The sequence below is a fragment of the Mobula hypostoma genome, chromosome 16 (genome assembly GCF_963921235.1).
Source record: "Mobula hypostoma chromosome 16, sMobHyp1.1, whole genome shotgun sequence".
NCBI lineage: Eukaryota > Metazoa > Chordata > Chondrichthyes > Myliobatiformes > Myliobatidae > Mobula > Mobula hypostoma.
The window spans coordinates 21,874,615-21,895,601 of NC_086112.1; the positions used below are offsets into that span (position 1 = coordinate 21,874,615).

A 20,987-nucleotide genomic window follows, 5' to 3' on the forward strand; every position below is an offset into this window, starting at 1 on the left:
CTAACAACATATATTGCTTTTGAAAACTTTCCTGGACACACATAATGAATTCTATCCCACCTAATCCCTTTGCACTATGGCATTCTCTGGCAATATTAGGGAAATTAAAATTACCAATTGTTACAATCTTATTATTCCAACACAAATCTGCAATTTCCCAACGTATTTGCTCCTCTCTCCCTACAGCTTTTCCAGGTGAAGCAATGATTCCAATCTTGTGTACTGCATTCAGGTACTGCATTTGGAGAAATCAAATACAGATTATGTAATCACTTTGTGAAACACTTGTGTTCATTCCACAGGGGGAGCCCTGAGCTTCCAGTCACCTGCCACTTTAATTCTTCTTCCCACTCCTATTCTGACATATTCTAACTCCTACACTGTCAAAACAAGGCTGAATGCAAGCTTGAGGAATTTGTTCTCATCTTCTGTCAAGCTCATAGTATTGTACTCTTGAACTTCACTAACGTGATCAGTCATCCTTGTCTATACCAATATTTTTCATATTGGATCAGCTTTAGCTCCTGGAGTGAAAGTGCTCCAAATCGAGCCTCAGCTACTTGGCACATCTCTTTGCTTTGCATTTTGCAGCCTCACATTCTATATTCTCACTCTCTAAATGCTCCTAATTATAAGATTAATAAGATAACCTTGTGCACATCTCATCCCAATGGTCATCCTGATTTTAAATGTTTGGACAATAGAGCTACTGGGACTTGATGTTTCAATCCCTATGGTAAGTTGGCACTCTCAATGTTGGCAGTGGGTTTGGAGTGGTGACAAGGAGAGAGGGTAGGTATATCATTGGGGTCATCCGGTGGGCATCCTCCTTCTTTGATGTTTCGCTGATAAGCCCACAACGTCTCCACAGGGCTCAATGGTGCTACCTGGCATCCCAGATACACCCCCCTCAGTTCCATACCCTCCTGTCTTCATCTTGCAGCCCAGATGTTGTCTTTCCTTTTAATCCAAATCCAATTGCTGCTTTCTTCTGCTGCATTTGACAAGGACTTGATTGCTTGTTGCAGGGAGTGACCCCTCACCGCCATCTTCTTCAATAGACTGGTCGTAGATGTAGCAACGAATCCCCTGCATCCCACTTCGACAGATATACAATAGGGGAATGATAATAAGCGGAAAAGCGATAGATAGAGATAGAGATGGAGATAGAGAGAGATAGATAGATAGAGAAAGAAAGAGAGAGAGAGAGAGAGAGAGAGAACACCTACAGTGACCAATTAACCTATGGACGAGATATTATTAGAATATGAGTTACAAACATTTTTACTTGCAGTACTTGTTTTCCCAGATGGTATTGCTAACCTACTCAGAATTAACTACCATTAGTGATCTGATTTGAAAGGAAACTCCCAACACTTCATCTCCTGCACGAAGTAATTCAATACTAGGATAAAAACAAATCATTGATAAAATTGTTGATAAAGTGAATTTTGCTGCTCTGAAAGGTTGAAAGACGATGGGAGAGAATCAAGTAACAACTTTTTTAGATCTCGTTTCTGCACAAATGTGCTTACAAGGAGTTAGGCAGTAAAGTCACACTTGCAGTCTTCACTGATGGCTCAGAAGTCTTTCATCTTCAGTTAAATTTGCCTCTTTCTTGGTGGAAAGTGCTGATGACATCAAAACATATCTGTTACTATCATCCACCCACAAATCAAGGGACAAGCCTTCCCCAAGTGGCTCAATTTGAAATAATTGTGCCAGTGCAGGAAACTGCACACCAAGGCTTGTGTTTCTTATATGACTTGGAACAAATGTACAGTTTCTCCGTGATTACATTCAGAAGTCCTGGTATTCTCTGTTCTAATACATATCACACATGGCACATTATTACTTATTAATATCATTCCCCACAGTCTCAAATGACACAGGCTCAGGTCCTTAACACACCGTTACTTTAATATATTTTAGCACATAGAAGAATTTCTAAGCCAATATATCAAAGAAGTGCTCATTAAGCTTTAATGGATTAACACTAATGTCTGTAGCTAAGAAGATATTATGTTCAAGCCTCGTTCCAGATAATAGAGATCGGGCCAAGATTGACACCTCACTGTAGCACTGACAAAGGCACATTTGAGGAGCAAGAAAATTCTCTGTGTCCTGGTTAATATCCATTCCTTAGCTAACACCAGCACAACAAATTACATATAATTTATTGCAGTTTTCAAGAGCTTTGTTCTGTGCAATTTGCCCAAGAGTAACTTTTATTTAAAAATGCATGATTTTTGTTCAGTTGCATATAGGACAGAAATGCCTGGTGAATAAAGTGAATACCTGCAATTAATGGAAAAGCAAAAAATGTAGATATTGTGCATCTGAAATAAAAATGCTTGAAAATATTCCACAAGTCAGGCAGCATCTATGAAGAGAGAAAGGTTTCTGATGACTTGAAACACTAGCTGTTTCCCTGTCCACAGATATCCATCTTGTTGTATAGAAACAGATGATAATAAGAATTAATACAGGGTCAGATGCATTTAGCAAAAGTGACAACTCCCAGAGACATGCAAAGCATTTTAGAACATTTATTACATCCATTGTAATTGGAATCTCGCTCATGGTTTCTAAACAAACACACCTTGTAGAACTGGGAACATATATAGACTCCAATAAAGAAATAAATACCGCTGACCAAGGACAGGTTTGCTGACATACAATCAATACGTACAACAATGCAATGCTTGTGGCAGTACATGCAGAATGAAGATATTCTACAACACTCCAGCAAAGTAAGTAAATTACAATTCCTACATTAACAACATTAACTATAAGCCCAATAAGATCGCAAGTCATAAGAGTGGAATTAGGCCATTCAGCCCATCAATTCTTCTCAACCATTCTATCATGGCTGATTTATTAACCCCCTCAATCCTATTTTCCTATCTTCTCCCTGTAACCTTTGATACCCTTATTAACCAAGAACCTATCAAACTCCACTTTAGATATACCAATATTTTATATCATTCCCCACAGTCTCAAATGACACAGGCTCAGGTCCTTAACACACCATTACTTTAATATATTTTAGCACATAGAAGCTTTCTGTGGCAATGAACTCCACAGATTCACCACCCTTTGTTCCTCATCATTCCTCCTCATCTCTATTTTAAAGGGATGTCCTTCTATTTTGAGGCTGTGTCCCAGTCCTAGACTCCCACATATTGAAAACAATGTCTATTCTATCGAGGCCTTTCAATATTCAGTACCTTTTAATGAAACCTCCCCCTCATTCTTCTAAACTCTAGTGAGTACAGGCCCAGAGCCATCAACAGTTCCTCATACATTATGTTAACCCTTTCATTCCCAGGATTACTCTCGTGAACCTTTTCTGGACCCTTTCCAATGCCGGCACATCCTGATAAAGGGCACAAAACTACTCACAATACTCCAAATGAGGCCTCAACAGTCCCTTATACAGCCTCAGTATTACATCCTTGCTCTTATACTCAAGTACTTCTGAAATAAATGCTAACATTGCATTTGCCTTCTTTACTACCACCTCAATCTGCAAGTTAATGTTTACAGAATCCTGCACAAGGCCTCCCAAGTGCCTTTGCACCTCTGATTTCCAAATTTGCTTCTCCTTTAGAATTGTCTATACCTTTTTTCCTTCTGCCAATGTGCATGACCGTACACTTCCATACACTGTTTTTCATCTGTCATTTCTTTGCCCATTCTCAAAATCTGTCTGAGTTCTTATGCAAATTCCATTTCCTCAACACTACCTGCACGTCCACCTACCTTTGTATCGTCTGCAAGCTTTTTAAGATATCAGTCAGTCAAGACTTCTTTTTGATTGTGAAAAACTAAAGCATGACAAATGTGTATTACAAAATGAATGGTACTAAATTGAACAGATGGTAAGGACTTAAATTTACAATCTTAACCTGTCTGAAATTTAGGTCCAGTATCACTTTCCCTTTATTCAGTAATTACAAGACTGGTAAATTCAATTTTGAGGGTCACATTCACATGAAGTCTGAACGCCGATTAAATTCAACTACCGTTAATAATCTTATACCACTGAAAACATTGCAATGATACAGAGATGCATCCAGTTCAACGTAAACTTTTAATAATGTGATTAAATATGATGGTAGCTTCAGCAATTAACAGAAAGTACTGATGGTTACCTCTGTTTTGCTGCAACTATTGAGCATGGTGCAATAGGAAGGCAGATTGGACTTACCTCTCTTGGAAAATTGTTTAAGACTAACGAGAACAGCATAAAAGTGTACTTAATTGTTTTGCAGACCCATAAATGTAGCCTTTCCTTCTCTAATTGGTGACAACCAGATTGACCTTTCTGGTGTAATTGTAACTTGGACACAGTAATTAGATAAATCTGCCACTTCATACGTTCAAGTCAAATAAATAACCAAGCTCTGTTACCAGTTAATTCTGCAGTTAACGTTCATTAATCAGTTTTGTCCATTTGGCTAATGTAGGGGGGAAATAGATAGAGAAGCTAAGAAGCTATGAGCTTTACATAAAGTACAAAAATCGATTTTTAAATGAATGCTTAATGCATTTGTAATTTATCTGACCATCAATTTTAAGAATGCACTAGATGCATATGACAATGAGAAAGTCTGGATTAGAGCATCTTCTTCCAATTAGATTTCTGCTTTATTAATCTTCATAAATAATTAATGATGAACATTATTTTCTCCTGTGGTAAGTTGTATACCAATGAATGTAAAAATCTTGCAAAACTTAAGTTCTGCTTTCGCTCCAAACATCAGATTTCTTTAGCACCATTTCAGAAAGTGGCAAGTCATAATGAACAAGTACACATCGATAGATAGATCAGGACGAATGCTGGCTGAGATAGCTTGTTTTTTTTTAAAAAAAAGCAGTTGTGTGATGTACACATATCATATTGCAGCCCAAGTGTAAGCTATATTTAGCTTCAATAATCTTATTAACTTCTCTACCTTTTTGAAATTAATGAGTCTATCAAAGTCTTTTTCAAAATATGTTGAAGATCACAAGCAAACTAATTATAATAGCTAAAAATGTCTACCTATTAACAAAGGAGATTTACAGGTTATAAAACAAAGTTATAAGTGGTGTACAGCACAGAAGCTAGCGCTTTGCCCCAATACATCCATGTCAACCACATTGCCTACCTATACTAATAGCATCTGCCTACACCCCTCTATTCCTTTCCAACGCAAGTACCTGTCCAAGTGCCTTTTAAAAGTTGTAATTCCTCCTGCCTCCACCACCTCTTCTAGCAGCTCGCTCCATTGAACTATCACCACCTGTGTAAAAAACATCCCTCTTAGATCTCCTTTACATATTCTCTCTTCTTATTAATGTCCTCTAGTTTTAGATTCTCCTACCCTAAGTAAAAGAATCTCTATCCTATCTATGCCCCTTATAATTTTACAAACCTCTGTAACGTCAACCGCCACCCCCCACCAAGTGTATCTCCTTGTAACTAAAGCCTTCCATTCTAGGTAACGTCCTTGTGAACTTTATCTGCACTCTTTCTAGCACCACCTGTTGTGTGGCAACCAGAATTAGATACAATACTCCATGTGCAGCCCAACCATTGTTTCATACAACTTCAATAATTAAAGTTCCCAGGTGTTGAGATTTCTGAGGATCTAACCTGGTGCCTACATATCGGTGTAGCTATAAAGAAGGCAAGACAGTGGCTATATTTTATTAGGAGTCTTGAAGAGATTTGGTTTCTCACCTAAAACTCTCGAAAACTTATGTAGATGTCCCATGGAGAGCATTCTGACAGGCTGCATCACTGTCTGGTATGGTGGGGGAGGGGTGGGCTACTACACAAGACTGAAAGAAGCTACAGAAAGTTGTAAAATTAGTTAACTTCATATTGGGTACTAGCCTCTGTGGTATCCAAGACATATTCAAGGAGTGGTGCCTCATAAAGGTGGCATCCATTATTAAGGACACACATCACCCAGGCCACTCCCTCTTCTCATTGTTACCATCAGGAAGGAGGTACAGAAGCCTGCAGGTACACACTCAGCAATTCAGGAACAGCTTCTTCCCTTCTGCCAACAGATACTTAAATGGACATTGAACACATGAATACTACATCACTTTTTTAAAAATATATATTGCTTCTGTTTTTGCACTATTTTAATCTATTTAATATGCATACACACACACACATACTTATTGTAATTGATTGACTGATTTATTTATTCTTTCTTTCTATAGTATCATGTATTGTATTGTACTGCTACTGCTAAGTTAACAAATTTCATGACACATGCTGGTGATAATAAACCCGATTCTGAATTCTGAACTTGATCTCCCAACTATTACACACAACGCCTCGGCTTATGAAAAGCAAATACCCTAACATATGCAGACATCCCACCTCTCCCGGAAGATCTGGGAGTCTCCCACATATCGATAGTGCCTCCCTGATGCCCAGAAATTATATACAATATCCCGGAAATAGATTTTTTTTGAGAGGGAGAGGGAGAGGGAGAGTGAGCATCCTGACTGCTCTCTCTTCGTGCTAAGAGTGGTCCCCAACCACCAGGCCGTGAGGAAACAATATGATTTGGCGATATGAGTCATTTGCACCTTTCCTCATTCCCTGTCACGTACTGTTGAACTTGAATGCGCGCAAGGTCATTACCCACGCATCATCCATGTCAGCGCAGAAAGATCAACTCCTCGAGCTTGCAAATGACAGTGGGTTGAAAAGTTTGTTTGACATTACACCTCTGCTGGCATTCTGGATCAAAAGTCAAGGCTAAATATCCTGAGATAGCCATGTAAGCACTGAAAACGTTGCTTCTATTTCCAACATCATATTGCTGCGAAGCAGAGTTTTCTGCAATGAATGCAACAAAAACTAAATTGCGGAATAGACTGGACATAAGGAACCCCCTTCGAGTATCGCTGTCTCCCACCACCCCTCGATAGGACTGTCTTGTTGCAGGAAAACAAGCCCAGGACTCCCACTGATTCAGCGATATTGGTGTGTTGCAATGATTTTGTATGTTCATACGGGGAAAATATGCGCTGTGTGTTTAATATCCAAACGTTACTTAAAATGTTATGATGCTATTGACTTATCACCTATATTCTGGTTGTGATTAACACCCCCTCTCCCCGCCCCGCCGACCGGTCTGCAAGAATATTGTCAATATTAAACCGGTCAGTGGCGCAAAAAATGTTGGGGACCCCTGCTAAGGAGACCTATCAGTTTTCTCTGTGGGCAGGCTTTACAGTTGACCTCAACAATAATGACAGTGTTGCTCGCTGCACAGTTTGCAACAGTGACTTTTCTATTGTCCATGGTGGGTTAAAATGTAAAAAACATGTTGAGGTGAGTTTAACAGGTGTCATCCATTCATTAGCATAGCTAACGTTATTTAAACTAGCTAGCTAGCTGCAAAGGAGCTATGCTATTGATGTCCTACATGATGAGGTCAAACTCCCTGTAGACTTGCTTAAAGTTGTAATAGAATAAACAAGATAATATAATATAAGTACATATTTTAATGTCACATTCGCTGCATATACCCAACTTGGTTTACAGATTAGACAAAATCACTAAACAAAGTATTACACACACCCTTGGAGGTCGACGGGGTGTGGAGGGAGGGATATGGTGTTGCGGGGGCTAAGGGGGTACTACCTCCTTGAAATGGTGGTGATGCCTCCCTGAAATGAGTTTTTGCAGGGTGGGATGTCTGCATATGTCACCATTTTCAGGGAACAATCAATATTGTACTCTAAGATCTCCTTGTATATTAACACTAATACTAATTCACTGTTACTATTACACCAGGAATATTGCATCCTAAAGCAGTTTGTCTACATATCTGTTGTAGTCCTATTAACTCTTGGGAGACCTTACTTGAAAGTAATTGTAGATGAGTGTGTCCCGAGAAAATCGCTCAGTCTTCCCCAACCAGAAGCCCTGAGATCCACAATCTGCTGAGGGCCAGAGGCATTCCAGTCTGGCAACCAAGAGAAATACCAGAAGTTCAGGTATAATCTCCAGAAAACCATCTCATGGGCGAAGTAGCAATTCCAGACTAAACTAAAATCAGCAAAGGATGCTCGACTGTTGTGGCAGGGCTTGAATGCTATCATCTCTTACAAAGTAAAATCAAGTGACATAGGCAACAACAGGGCTTCACTTCCAGATGAGCTCAATGCCTTCTGTGCTAGCTGTGACCGTCAAAACCATGGAGGAACCATCACAAACTCCCAAAAGCCCCGACGATCCTGTGTTTTCAATCTCTGAGGTCAATGTGTGAGCATCCTTCAGGAGGATGAACTGCCAAAAAGAATCCAGTTCAGAAGGGATAACTGGGCAAGTACTAAAGTCCTACACTGATCAACTGGTTGGAGTGATTTCTGAGATCTTTAACCTCTCACTTCAGGAGTCTGAGGTAGCCATCTACTTCAAGCAGGCTTCAATTATACCAGGGCCTAAGAAGAACATTGTAACTGCCTCAACGACTATCATCCAGTAGCACTTAAGTCCACAGTGAAGTGTTTTGAAAGACCGATGATGAACTATATCAATTCCAGCCTGAGAAGTGACTTGGATCCGCTCCAATTTGCTTACTGTGAAACAAGTCCCCAGCAGATGCCATCTCATTGGCCTTTCACTCAACCCTGGAACATCTGGACAGCAAAGAAGCATATATCAGAGTGCTCTTTATGGACCATAGCTCAGCATTCAACACTATCATCCCCTCAAAACTAATAAGTTTCAAAACCTTGGCCTCAATGCCTCCTTGTGCAATTGAATCCTCGATTTCTTCATCTGCAGACCCCATTCAGTTCAAATTGGCAACAGCATCTCCTCTACAATCTCCATCAGTACAGGTGCACCATACGGCTGTGTGCTTAGCCTCATGTTCTAATCACTTTACAATTATGACTGTGTGGCTAAATGCAGCTCCAATGCCAGATTAAAGCTTGCTGATGCCACCACTGTTGTTGGCTGAATCAAAGGTGGTGACGAGTCAGAATATAGGAGGAAGATTGAAAATTTGACTGAGTTTTGTGACATAAAAACAACCTCATACTCAATGTCATCAAGACCAAAGGCTAATTATCGACTTCAGGAGGAGGAAACCGAAGATCCATGTGCCATTCCTTATCAGAGGATCAGAGTTGGAGACGGTCATCAACTTTAAGTTCCCCAGTGTTATCATTTCAGAGAACCTGTCCTGTTCCAGACACTTAAGTACAATTATGAAGAAAACTCTGCAGCACCTCTACTTCCTTAAGAGATTGCAAAGATTTTGCATGACACCTAAAACTTTGACAAACTTCTGTGTGGTGGAGAATGTATTGACTGTTTGCATCACACTCTGGTATGGAAACACCAATACCCTTGAACGGAAAATCCTAGAAAATGTAGTGGATACAGCCCAGTCCCTCACAGGTAAAACTCTCCTCACCATTGAACATATTTACACAGGACGTTGTTGCAGGAAAGCAGCATCCAATACCTGGAACCCCAACCACCCAGGTCATGCTCTCTTCTCACTGCTGCCATTAGGAAAAAGGTACAGGAGCCTCAGGGCTCATATCACCAGGTTCAGGAGTAGTTATTACCTGTCAGCAATCAGGCGCTTGAACCAAAGGGGATAACTTCACTTGCCCCCTCACTGACATGTTCCCACAACCTATCCTATGGACTCCCTTTCAAGGACTCTTCATCTCATATTCTCAATACTTATTGCTTATTTATTTATTTATTTATTATTATTATTATTTCTTTCCTTTGTATTTGCATAGTTGCTGTCTTTTACACACTGGTTCAATGTCCGAACTCAACTTGACAAGCCCTGCAGTGATGGGGGAGTGGCGAAGCAACAGGTAGAGATGACCACTGGCAGTTGTAGTCACAAACCTGCACGTAGGTGGCCCTTGGACCAGTGGTCGTTTGTCTCTGTACCCCGGACAGCAGAGATGTCCGGCAGCATCCAGGGCGACTGGGCAGCCCTTTTTTAGGACAGCACTGCCCACCCTCGCATGATGGAGGGGGTTAGAAAAGGTGCCCTGAGTACCCTAAACATTGCCTGCCCCACAACATCTGGCTAGCTAACTGCGGCTGGCGGATCACCTCCTTAGTGGTCGACATTCATCAAGAAAAACAAATCAAAGAAAACCCATCTTTGGAGCCTGGAACGTCCGCACCTTGCTGGACAGAGACAAGGTGGCAAGGCCTGAAAGATGAACAGCACTCATAGCGACCGAGCTTCACCGTTATCGCATTGACATCGCTGCACTCAGTGAGACCAGACTTGCAGACCAGGGTTCATTACAGGAAGCAGTGAGTGGATATACGTTCTTTTGGAAAGGGAAACCACAGACTGACGACAGGATCCACGGAGTAGGTTTTGCAATCAAAACTGCTCTGCTGAACAACATCCCTACTCTACCCACTGGAATAAATGAACGCATCATGAAGTTCCACTTTCCTCTGGGGCAGCAGGCTGAGGGTAGCAGACACCAACAGAATCAACAAACTCATTCGTAAGGCCAGTGATGTTGTGGGGATGGAACTGGACTCTCTCACGGTGGTGTCTGAAAAGAAGATGCTGTCCAAGTTGCATGCCATCTTGGACAATGTCTCCCATCCACTACATAATGTACTGGTTGGGCACAGGAGTACATTCAGCCAGAGACTCATTCCACCGAGATGCAACACAGAGCGTCATAGGAAGTCATTCCTGCCTGTGGCCATCAAACTTTACAACTCCTCCCTTGGAGGGTCAGACACCCTGAGCCGATAGGCTGGTCCTGGACTTATTTCCCGGCATAATTTATATATCACTATTTAACTATTTATGGTTTTATTACTATTTAATTATTTATGGTGCAACTGTAATGAAAACCAATTTCCCCCAGGATCAATAAAGTATGACTATGACTATAAAGTCAGTTTATGGTCCTTCTAAATCAGGTTGCTCCCCCTTGCTGTCATCTGACAAGTCAAGCCTGATCAAAGACCAGGAAGGACTGAAAAACCGCTGGGCTGAACACATTTCCAACCTACTCAATCGCCGTCCACAGTTGATCCTGATGTCTTACAGCAGATCCTTCAGCAGCCAGTCCTGGATGATCTAGACCTGCCGCCCTCTACTGATGAGATCAAGAAAGCGATCTCGCAGATGGACTCAAATAAAGCAACAGGGCAGGATGGCATTCCTGCCGATACCTACAAAGCATTAGGCCAAAACGCCTTACAGGCGGTCCAAAACATCCTGGAAGACATCTGGATCACAGAGGAGATGCCTGACAATTTCCGCGATGCCCTCGTCGTGGCTCTCTACAAAAACAAGGAAAGCATATCAGTCTGCGGAAACTACAGGGGTATCTCAATGCTGTCCATCGCAGGCAAGATTTTTGCCCGCATTCTCCTGAACAGACTTGTTCAAAACAAGGAGCCTCCCGGAGGTGCAGTGTGGCTTTCAGCCAGAACGGAGTACAGTAGACATGATATTTGCCATGAGGCAAGTCCAGGAGAAGTGTATCGAGTAGAACAAGCCTCTTTACTCTGTCCTCATTGACCTGACGAAGGCATTTGACACTGTAAACAGGGAGGCTCTCTGGATCATCCTGAGACGTTATGGATGCCCGAGGAAATCCGTGAAGATGATTCAGCTGCTCCACAACGGAATGACAGGACAGATCCTTGGCAGTGGTGATACGTCAGCTGCATTTGCCAATTCCAATGGGATGAAGCAGGGCTGTGTACTAGGCCCAGTCCTGTTTAATCTGTTCATCACTTGCATGTTGTCACGTGCTGTCCAAGGTCTGAGGGAGGGAGTGTGCATCAGGTACCGATTGGATGGCTCTCTCTTTGATCTTTGCCACTTGACTGCACGGATGAAGAGCCTCCATACAGTCATTCAAGAAACTCTCTTTGCTGATGACTGTGCGCTCCTGGAGCACAAAGACAGTGATCTACAGTTGATGCTGAACAAATTCTCATCGACGCTGCTACGTCCTTTGGCCTGGCTATCAGCCTGAACAAGACTGAAGTACTTCACCAGCCCGTGCCAAACACCAACCCCATAGAACCAAAAATCACTGTTGACAACACCCAGCTGACAAATGTAAATAACTTCAAATATTTGGAAGCATCATCTCAAGTGATGGGTCTTTGGGCAAAGAAATTGACTCCAGGATCAGCAAGGCCAGCCAGGCTCTGGGGAGGCTGCGTACCAGACCGCTCAATCAACACAACGTCCGCATCTCCACAAAGCTGAAAGTCTACAGAGCTGTGGTCAACCCTTCTCTCCTACATGGATGTGAGACCTGGACTCTGTACCAACGACACATCAAACAGCTGGAGAAATTTCACATGCGTGCCCTCCGTCCCATGCTTGGCATTCGTTGGCAAGACCGTGTCTCCAACCTGGAGGACTTGGATCACGCGGAATCCACCAGCATTGAGTCCCTGATCATCAGAGCCCAGATGCAGTGGGTGGGACTCAGCATCAGAATGGACGACCACCGTATGCCTCGCCAGCTGCTCTATGGTGAACTGGAGATTGGAAAGAGACCTCAAGGTCGTCCACACTAGTGCTACAAAGACGCTATGAAGGAAACCCTACGCTACTGTGACGTGCAGCCAAAGGAACTAGAAGCTGCGGCTGCTGACAGAACCCGCTGGCGAGCCCTGTGCTATGAAGCCTACACCAGTTTTGAAGACAGGCGCTGCCAAAAACTGATGGAAAACCATAAGTGGCGTCACAGAACAGCAGCCATAATTATTACAACAACGGACTTCCAGTGCCCCCATTGTGCTGGACTCTGAGCTTCCAGACTGGGACTGCAGAGCCACCTCCATGTCCACAGATGAACTGCACAACGGCGTGTCTTCTTCAAATCCGAACTACTACCACTATAGGAGCATTGTATGTAATTGTTTATAACAAAGAGCCACAAACACCTATTTCAAACAAAGGTTTTGAGGGATTACAGGTTGAGAGAGAGATTAATTTTTTTTCAGAGTATCTAAGAAAGAAAATGGGGATTTGAATAAAGGTCTAATCTAAAAGAAGATACCACTGACTGTTGAGCATTCCCTAAGTACTGAAGTAATTGAGATGGGTCGAGTAACCACAAACTTTTGACCTAGAAGCTATAGAATGGTCACTGTGCCACAGCTGACAAGCATGTCAGAAAGGCAATTTCGAGTTAATGGTAGACTTCACTCCAAGACAAAATATTTGCTGCACAATTTTGGGTAAGTGGTAATTAGTGGTGAGAATGGGGTCAATATGTGTTACAATAATCAAATTTGAAATGACAAAAGTTCACACAAGAACTTCAGCAGAGTATGGATGGAGACAAGGTCAGATCTTTGGAACAGTGCACAAGTGAAATAAATTATCTTGTGCTGGAGAGACAGTTGAAGTCAAAACTCTGCACAGGACAAAACATTACAAATGGTGTAGTTTAACAAGACAAAATGACTAAAGCAGTTTACAGAAAGGATTTGAGGCTAACAGAAAAGTAGGACAATGAACATTTTGTGCTTTCTGCATAGGAATTTTCTCCTTTTTGTCTCTCCTCAAGGTACAGATTGTGCAATTTCAAACATGTCAATAGCTCCAGTTGTTATTTTCATGTGATAATGTAGATACTGAGAGTTGTTGCTTGTCAACATCTAAACAAAACCAGTTTCTTATAAAGAATAGCTATTTTGTGGTTGAGGGATCATTATTCTGCAGAAGAAGCAGGAACCATGGCTGTATTGCCTGCCAGACCCCACAAGACTTGAAGTTATTTGTAACAACTTAACACACTATAACTGTGACCAACCACATTACTATAGGGTGGGCTAGATGCAGTGACTTATTTCATCATATAGTTCATTTTTCAGTCCACAAAAGAACATGCCTGCATTAAATTGAGTCTTAAAAATGTACAGGTTATGCACAAAATAGGTTCAAGCAGGCCACAGTTATTTTGAAGTTACAAATATAGTTTCCATTCATTCGGAGTCAATTCAAAAATCCATTGAGATCAGAGCAAATGAGTTTGCAAATTAAAGTTACCTGACTTCAGTTCATTTGATCATGTTCAAAAACTGTAAAAAGCCTACAAATGTATTCAGGAATATCTGCATTTTTTGCTTGAGTGTACAATTTCACACCACTCCTAACTTCTATCCAACACATTTCAACAGCAAGAGTAATAGAAAGCAACTGTTTTTGGTTCAATTCTAATACAAATTTTAGCCAAGAATATGTCAAAACAAAGACATGAATTGTCCCTCTAAACCTCTTACAAAATTAACTTCCTGCTGCAATGAACTATCAGCTTGGGAATTCTTGAACACCTGGAAGGTTTCCTTCAATTGCTGCTGAGCCATTAAACATTTTTAATTGAGGGACCATCACAACAAATTTTATTGCACAGGGCCCAAGGCATCATACATTTAATTGAGCTTTTCAAAGTTAACAACAGTGAATATGCCTTAATCGAATCTCTTGGCTCTCCTTTCTTCTTTTATTTCTTCAAGACTGTATTATTAAGCAATGACCAAGGCTATTCATTTGTACATAGACTTGTGCAGTAACTTGCTACTGTCACCACCAGGATATACAATTGACAAAATAAATTTAAAACATGACACAACTCTCTGCCTTCTTTATTGCTATATTGGACATTGGTAATGTGGAATCTTGCAGATTCGATTCATCATTTTCTCGGCAAATGGCGGGGGAGCTGCATAGACTCAGTCATAGTGAGGATTAGCCCTTAAACCGCGGTGTTGCCTCTTTGCAGCCACCCTGGACAGAGGTGTCAGAGTCAGTGTGCTCAACTGGAGGCTGTGTGGCGTGATGTCCATGCAGAAGTCCGTGCTGCTCTCCAGTGTTCACTCGGCAGAAGACAAGATGTACCGTGTTTCACTGAGCACTGCTGTGACAATCAGGGACTCAGGGACTTGGACTATATCTTTTTGTGTGTGACGATATTTTACTGCTGTCTTGTATATGGTCCGTACGGCTTGTGCTGTGAATAACTGTTGATACTGTGTTTTGTGCCTTGGCCCCAGAGTAACACTGTTTTGTTTAGCTGTATTCATGTGTGGTTGAATGGCAATTAAACTTGAACTTGGGCTTAATTGTACCACTGATAAATGACACATTCCAACATTTGGCTTTCCTAATATGTCTAACATAGTGGTGGCCTAGAGAACATTTTCACAGTATTTCAAAGTGGACATTCAAAACCACACCTGCATCCCTGTTCAATAGCTTTAATCTCATATGGTTAGCATTTGGGTCTTACATTTTGTTGAGTTTTTGCAGTACTGGAACAAGTTGATATGATTCTGTTACTTAAGCTGACTTTGAACCCTGCTGGAGACAATTATAATGTAGGTCAGAGAAGCTGCAAGATCTACAGACATGCTGTTTAACCCCATTTCCTAGTACAGGTATAATAAACTCAGGATTACATCTATCACTGTAATAGAACTGCAGACAATATTAGATAAATAGGAAAAGCTCACTGTGCACAATTATTCAACAGCAACTATTTTAGGATTTTGATTCATGGAATGAAGACAAATTCTATTCTGTTTATCAAGCAAGTTTTATTGTCAAAGCAAAATAAATTGGACCACAAAACTGTAAATTACGATCACAGAATGAGCAAGATGAAAAAATGTGACTATCCACTCTAACAAGGAACAGAATGAGCAGCATAAGCTCAATTCCTTTCATTTTTGTTGTTACAAAATTCACCTTTGAATGCTGAAGATCTAGACCTAATTTATTAAAATATAAAGTAGCCCAGTTCATGGAGCATTAAAACTGCACTTAGTATTTAATACAGGCAAGTATCACCCTCGATTCATGCAAGCAGTTTTTTCTGTATACTGGCAGTTGTGGGATCAAAGCCCACCTCATAGACAACAACATATATTTTAGACTGTCACATTAATGTTCCATGTTTGAAGAGCTGTTGAACCAAGGGCCATCTGCATTTTGAGAAGGCATTAAGATAACATGCCACTATTCAAAGAGAACATCTCCTTATGGCCAAGGTAACATTTATCAACCAAGGTTAAAACAGTTGTGGAAAAGCAAAAATAACCACAGGTGATGGATATCTGAAATAAAAAGAATGAATGCTGGGAATATTCTGCAACTCAGGCAAATCCGGTCACCCATCTCAGATGTTAACCCTGCTTCTTGCCCCTGTTGTTCATTTCTCGTGTTTTCTGCTCTTTAAAGAAGATAAGCAAGCTTTTTTTACTAGTGCTCGATGAATCTATTGTGTGAAAATTATACATTATACTTCCCTATTCCACAACAATGTCCTCAGTGTGGCACATTGTAGCATAGCTGATTGAGCCATTCACTCACAGCACCAGAGACTCAGATTCATTCCCGATATCCGGAGCTTCCTCAGGGTGTGTGTTTCCTCCCTCAAGCTGGTTGGTACTTTAATAGGCCACTGTAAAATATCTATTATGTAGTGAATAGCAGCATCTGTGTGGTGTTGACAAGAATATGAGGAATATACAAAATGGGATTAATGTGAAATGAGCGTAAATGAATGACTGATGATCAGCACAGACTTGATGGGCCCGAAGAGCCTGCTTCAAGTAACTTCAGAATTACTTCCATGACTGCAAAAACATTTTTGGATATCATGACTTATTTTTGTGATAGACATCTTCAACATCATTCTTACCTTTTCCTTAATAAAAATAGGAAAATCAAGGATAAATAATAAAATCACCAATGTTTCTTTTTTTTATTTACAAGCAGTTCAAAATCTGTCACACCTTAATAATTACCTTAGCTTGCAGCAGGAAATTTACTGTTTGAAAAGAAAAGAACATCAAACTAAAATGACAAACAACTTTTCACAATAGATAACATTGCAAGCATGCTCTATAGTGGCATGAGGTGGAGTTTAATATAAGTTTTCCTCTCCATTGGCTAAATTGTGTTCTGGAACTGGAATGGGGACTGACCGCTGAATAAATCTGATGTTTTCATTTCATTGTATACTCAAAATTCTCGTGTTACAGACAGACAACAGCACAATGTCGTTCCATGTTTATTTCTACAACATAACACTCTCAACCTTTTTAACACTGCCTAATTTTGTTTTTATTTCTGAAGTTTATCATTGTTCACATGCACGTGCGTGTGACAATAGACTTGACATGATTTTCAAGCACATCATAGGAATCTCCAAGTCCAAAAATGAGAGTCCCAAATCAATATGATCTATTGTTCCATATACTCAAAAAATGCACAGAATAGTAATCCCCAAGATCTTGATGGAAAAGGGAGAAACAGTGACATTGAATAAAAGAATGCTTATACAGTTTAATAGGACCACTAGTCAGGATTCACAAAAATAAGCAAGCAGGAAATGATTGGAAGAGATGAAGGAGTAAACATCACAAGTACAGTAGGGAGCAAGCGTGAGGATGTTCAACTATATTTTTTCAAGCAGGATTGTACCTTTAATTGGATAACAGCAGAACTTTCATCAGTTATTGCACAATGCTTTTCTAAAGGATTATTAAAATTACATTTAAGAAATATGAACCAAATCAGTATATTTTGCTTTATATGAAAATAGCAAGGCATTATGAAACAGATACAAAATATTCAAAGCAAGTACAATTGGCAATTGGTTTATTATTGTCACATGTATCAAAGCTCAGTGAAAAATCCCTGGTCTGCATGCCATCCATATGGATCACAGTACCTAGTTAGCATACCAAAAAAATTGTATTTTCAAAGCTTAAGTTGCGACTAGTGTATTCCCAATGTGATAACAATTCTTCAGCTTTAAGCAGAGTTACTCAATGTGTCTGGCGTTACAAGGTTATACTTAAATCATTCTTGATGTAGTGAATGGGAAAAGCTAAAACTGTCTTTTTTGGGAGGGATTACTGCAATAAAGGAACAATATTGGTACAGGTTATTGACCTTATCTGAATGCCAAAAATAAATGCATTTCATCCTAATAAAAAATTTGCGCACTCCTAGAATGTTTTAAAACTATGAAATATGTAGAGGCCATGTTTTACATTCTTTTGTATTTCTTTTGGCATGCACAGTGAGCATATGGCCTTCCATAGCATAGTCTGGTTTGTGTAGTTTTGACGCGAGTTCTAGAAAGATACATGAATAAGAATGATTTTTTTTAGATACAATTCAACCAATTCCCTTGGCGAATTTTTTTTTTCTTGTTGCTGTGTGAATTTATATATATGTTTCTGTGTGTTCTTCGGGACTCCAAGACAAATTCAAAGTGACTAAAAAATATTCTAGAAAACAAAACAAGCAGGGAAATGGCTAGTATAAAAAAGCACCGACTCAGGTTTAAAATTCTTTGTTGGCCAAAAAAAAGTAATAGACACAACAGTGGACATTGGACTGCTGGAAAATGATGCTGGTAATAGGGAACAAAGAAATGATGAAAAAACTAAATACGTATTTTACATCAGTCTCCAATGTGAAAGACATGAGCAATGTGCCAGAAGTTCGAGAGTGTCAGGGAGGAAAAAGTGAGTGCAGTTGAAACAGAAGGATCTGAAGGTAGATAAACCACCTGGAGCAGGGTTCTGAAAGAGGTAGCTGAAGAGATTGTAGAGGCATTAGTAGTGATCGCTCCAAGATCATTCGATTCAGGAAAGGCTCCAGAGATCTAGAAAACTGCAGACGTCACTCCACTTTTTAAGAAGAGAGGGAGAGAAAAGACAGGAAATTATGGGCCAGTTAGGCTGACGTAGTGGGTGGCAAGACATTTGAGACCATTAGGTTTCAGAGTACTTGGAGGCCCATGGTAAAATAGGTTCAAGTCAGCAGGCTTTCCTTAAGGGGAAATCTTGCCTGACAAATCTGTCATAATTCTTTGAGGAAATAGCAGACAAAGGAGAGTCAGTGGATGTTGTCTATTTGGATTTTCAGAAGGCCTTTGACAAGGTGCCACACACGAGGCTGCTAAACAGAGCCTCTGGTATTACAGGAAAGATACTAGCTTGAGCAGAAGATTGGCTGACTGGCAGGAGGCAGAGAGTGGAATAAAGGGAGACTTTTCAGGTTGGCTGCAGGTGACAAATGGCATTCTGCTGGGGTTGGTGCTGGGTCCAATACTTTTCACATTATATGGTAATAATCTGGATGACAGAACTGATGGCTTTATGATACAAAGATAGGTTGAGGGGGCAGGTAGTTTGCAGAAGGACAGGACAGATTTTGCTATCTTGTTCTTCTCTTATTATTAAGAGATTACATTCTCTTCCTGCTGCTGCTGCTGTCAGGAAGAAGGTACAGGAGTCTCAGTACCCACACCACCAGGTTCAGGAACAATGATTGCTCCTCAACCATTAGACTCTTGAACCAGAGAGGATAACTTCACTCAATTTCAGTCACCCCATCACTGAGCTGTTCCCACAACCTATGAACTCACTTCATGGACTCTTCATCTCATGTTCTTGATATTTACTGTTTACTTATTTATTTATTTATTCGTTCATTCTTTTTGTATTTGTGCAGTCTGTTGTCTTTTTCACATTGATTGTTTGTCCACCCTGTTGGGGTAGTCTTTCATTGATTCTATTGTATTTCTTGTATTTAGTGTGAATGCCCACAAGAAAATGAATCAAGGTTGTACATGGTGATGCATATATACTGTGATAATAAATTTATTTTGAACTTTGGACTTTGATTAGGAGAATGGGTGAAGTACTGACAGATGGAATACAGTGAATGGTTACACACTTTGATGGAAGGAATAAAGACAAACTATTTTCTAAATGGGGAGAAGATTCATAAATTGAAGGTGCAAAGTGTCTTGTGAGTCCTAGTGCAGGATTCTCTAATGGTTAACATGCTGGTTGGGTCAGTAGTAATACATGCTAACGCAATGTTAGCATTCATTTCAGGACACTAGAATATAAAAGCAAGGTCGTAAGGCTGAGGCTTTGTAAAACATTGGTCAGACCACATTTTATGCACTGTTAGCAGTTTTGGGCCCCATATCTAAGAAAGGATGTGCTGACATTGGACAGGGTCCAGCAGAAGTTTATGAGAAGGATCCCTGGAATAAAAGAGTTTATGTATTTGAAGCATTTGATGGTTCTGGATCTGTACTCACTGGAGTTTAGAAGAATGAGGGGAATCTCATTGAAATGCTACCAAAAATTGAAAGGCAAGATAGAATGGACATATGGAGGATGTTTCCAGTAGTGGGGCAGTCTAGGACCAGACGGCAAACCCTCAGAATAAAGGTACTTCCCTTTATAGTAGGAAGAATTTCTTCAGCCAGAGGGTAATGCATCTGTGGAATTCATTGCCACAGACGCTGTCGAGGCCATGACATTGGGTATATTTAAATTGGAGGTTGACAGGTACTTAATAAATAAGAAAATCTTGGAGGGTAAGAGGTACTTAATAAATAAGAACATCAAAGGTGATGGGAAAATGCAGGAGAATGGGTCTGATGGGGAAAATAAATCAGCATTATCAAATATGGAGTAGATTCAATGGACCAAATAGCCTAATTCTGCTCCTATGTCTTATGTTTGTATGGCCTAAAATGAGCAAAACATAAATGTAAATAATAAATAAATTGACAGAAACATAGCAGACAAAAGACTCCATGATATTTTGAATGGTCAAGCAAGCTTGAAGATCTGAATGGTTATTTTCTGCACTTACAATTTGTAAAAAGCAAATAGGGTTACATTTATATAGTGTACTAAATCTTTCCTTCATATTTTACACACACAAGTATGCTGTGAGATCCATCATGCCAGCATCTGTTGCCTATTTTAAAAAAATTATAGCTAATTTTAGGAGGATCAGGTCCACTGGTATACAGGGAATGACAAACTAACTAATTTTTTTTTAATCACATAGGGCCCTTCCATGGAACTTACACCCATAACTCTAAACAAGCAATTCCTTCATCAATTATTTATTTTGTCACCT

At 40.3% G+C, this 20,987-nt stretch overlaps 1 protein-coding gene across 3 annotated transcripts in view; it reads right to left on the bottom strand.

Moving 5' to 3' along the window:
• Positions 1-20,987, bottom strand: part of fbxl17 (F-box and leucine-rich repeat protein 17) — a 694,756-nt gene that overhangs the window by 385,939 nt on the left and 287,830 nt on the right. The window lies entirely within an intron of this gene.